The sequence below is a fragment of the Arachis hypogaea genome, chromosome 19 (assembly GCF_003086295.3).
Source record: "Arachis hypogaea cultivar Tifrunner chromosome 19, arahy.Tifrunner.gnm2.J5K5, whole genome shotgun sequence".
Lineage (NCBI taxonomy): Eukaryota > Viridiplantae > Streptophyta > Magnoliopsida > Fabales > Fabaceae > Arachis > Arachis hypogaea.
The window spans coordinates 106,925,311-106,928,414 of NC_092054.1; the positions used below are offsets into that span (position 1 = coordinate 106,925,311).

The 3,104-nt window shown below is 42.8% G+C and overlaps 1 non-coding gene across 1 annotated transcript; it reads left to right on the forward strand.

Annotated features, from left to right (window-relative positions):
* Nucleotides 1–2,598: 2,598 nt before the first annotated feature.
* On the forward strand, nucleotides 2,599–2,706 carry LOC112781405 (small nucleolar RNA R71). Its single transcript, XR_003192183.1, has one exon. It is a non-coding gene; the product is annotated as a small nucleolar RNA R71 (small nucleolar RNA).
* Nucleotides 2,707–3,104: the final 398 nt, after the last annotated feature.

A 3,104-nucleotide genomic window follows, 5' to 3' on the forward strand; every position in this document is an offset into this window, starting at 1 on the left:
TAGACCCTTGAGATGAATCTCTCCATCTCCTATGACTTGGAGGTGGAAGCTTTTGTCTTCCATTTCCTCTTTCTAGAGGTTTCTCTGGCCTTAGGTGCCATCAATGGTTATGGAAAAACAAAAAAACAATGCTTTTTCCACACCAAACTTAGAATGTTTGCTCGTCTTCGAGCAAAAGAAGAAAGGAAGGATGAGAAGAAGAAGAGATAGAGGAGATGGAGGTGTGGGAAGGGTTCGGCCACTAGGTGTTTAAGGTGGTTATGATGTGTGAAAAGGAGGGAGTGATGGTTTGAATTTTGAGTGGGTGGGTGTAGGTGGAGGGGAATTGGAGGTGATTGGTGAAGGGTTCTTGGGAAAGGGTGATATAGGATTATGAGGAGGTAAGGTGATTGGAGGTATGTGGGGATCCTGTGGGATCCACAGATGCTGAGATGATCCTGTGGGGTCCACAGATTCTGAGGTGTCAAGGATTTGCATCCCTGCACCAATTAGGCATGCAAAATGCCTTTGCATGCATTTCTGGCGTTTAAACGCCGAAGTGATGCTTATTCTGGGCGTTCAACGCCCATATGCAGCATATTTCTGACGTTGAATGCCAGCTTCATGCTTGTTTCCGGCGTTCAGCACCAGCTCCATGCTCTGTTCTGGCGTTGAACGCCAGCCAGATGCTCCTTACTGGCGTTTAAACGCCAGTAAGCCCTTCCTCCAAGGTCTTCTGTTTTCAATGCTGTTTTTCATTCTGTTTTTGAATTTTTTGTAGTTTTTGTGACTCCACATGATCACCAACCTAATAAAACATGAAAGAACAATAAAAATAAAAATAAAATTAGATAAATAAAAATTGGGTTGCCTCCCAACAAGCGCTTCTTTAATATCAATAGCTTGACAGTGGGCTCTCATGGAGCCACACAGGTGATCAGGTCAATTGTATAGACTTCCAACACCAAACTTAGAGTTTGGATATGGGAGTTCAACACCAAACTTAGAGTTTGGCTGAGGCCTCCCAACACCAAACTTAGAGTTTGACTGTGGGGGCTTTAGTTGACTCTGTAATGAGAGAAGCTTTTCATGCTTCCTCTCCATAGTTACAAAAGGAGATACTTGAGTTTCAAACACAAGATTGTCCTCATTAAGCTGAAAGATCAATTCTCCTCTGTCCACATCAATCACAGCTTTTGCTGTGGCTAGGAAGGGTCTTCCAAGGATGATGGATTCATCCTCATCCTTCTCAGTGTCTAGGATTATGAAATCAGCAGGGATGTAAAGGTCTTTAACCTTTACTAACATGTCCTCTACTAGTCCATAAGCCTGTTTTCTTGAGTTGTCTGCCATCTCTAGTGAGATTCTGGCAGCTTGTACCTCAAAGATTCCCAATTTCTCCATTACAGAGAGGGGCATGAGGTTTATCCCTGACCCAAGGTCACATAGAGCCTTCTCAAAGGTCATGGTGCCTATGGTACAAGGTATTAAGAACTTTCCAGGATCCTGTTTCTTCTGAGGCAATGTCAGTTGATCCAGATCACTCAGTTCATTGATGAACAAGGGAGGTTCATCTTCCCAAGTCTTATTACCAAATAATTTGGCATTCAGCTTCATGATTGCACCAAGGTACTTGGCAACTTGCTCTTCAGTAACATCCTCATTCTCTTCAGAAGAAGAATACTCATCAGAGCTCATGAATGGCATAAGGAGGTTCAATGGAATCTCTATGGTCTCTAGATGAGCCTCAGATTCCTTTGGTTCCTCAGAGGAAAACTCCTTATTGATCTCTGGACGTCCCAGGAGGTCTTCCTCACTAGAATTCACGTCCTCCTCCTCTTTTGTGGTTTCGGCCATGATGGTCATTTCAATGGCCTTGCACTCTCCTTTTGGATTTTCTTCTGTATTGCTTGGGAGAGTACTAGGAGGGATTTCAGTGATCCTTTTGCTCAGCTGGCCCACTTGTGCTTCCAAATTTCTAATGGAGGACCTTGTTTCATTCATGAAACTTAGAGTGGCCTTAGATAGATCAGAGACTATATTTGCCAAGCTAGATAGATTCTGCTCAGAACTCTCTGTCTTTTGCTGAGTGGATGATGGGAAAGGCTTGCCATTGCTAAACCTGTTTCTTCCACCATTATTAAAGCCTTGTTGAGGCTTTTGTTGATCCTTCCATGAGAGATTTGGGTGATTTCTCCATGAGGGATTATAGGTGTTTTCATAGGGTTCACCCATGTAATTCACCTCTGCTATTGCAGGGTTCTCAGGATCATAAGCTTCTTCCTCAGAAGATGCCTCTTGAGTACTGTTGGATGCAGCTTCCATTCCATTCAGACTCTAAGAAATCATATTGACTTGCTGAGTCAATATTTTATTCTGAGCCAATATGGCATTCAGAGTATCAATTTCAAGAACTCCCTTCTTCTGAGGCTTCCCATTACTCACAGGATTCCTCTCAGAAGTGTACATGAACTGGTTATTAGCAACCATGTCAATGAGTTCTTGAGCTTCTGCAGGCGTTTTCTTTAGGTGAATGGATCCACCTGCAGAAGTATCCAATGACATCTTGGCTAATTCAGACAGACCATCATAGAATATATCCAGGATGGTCCATTCTAAAAGCATGTCAGAAGGACACTTTTTGGTCAGTTGCTTATATCTCTCCCAAGCTTCATAGAGGGATTCACTTTCTTTCTGTCTGAAGATTTGAACATCCACTCTAAGTTTACTCAGCTTTTGAGGAGGAAAGAACTTGGCTAAGAAAGCTGTGACCAGCTTATCCCAAGAGTTCAGGATATCTTTGGGTTGAGAGTCCAACCACACTTTAGCTCTGTCTCTTACAGCAAACGGGGAAAGCATAAGCCTGTAGACCTCGGGATTAACCCCATTGGTCTTAACAGTATCACAAATCTGCAAGAATTCAGTTAAGAACTGAAAAGGATCTTCAGATAGAAGTCCATGAAACTTGCAGTTCTGCTGCATCAGAGAAACTAATTGAGGTTTCAGCTCAAAGTTGTTTGCTCCAATGGCAGGGATGGAGATGCTTCTTCCATGTAAATTGGAATTAGGTGCAGTAAAGTCACCAAGCATCCTCCTTGCATTATTATTATTTTTGGCTGCTATCT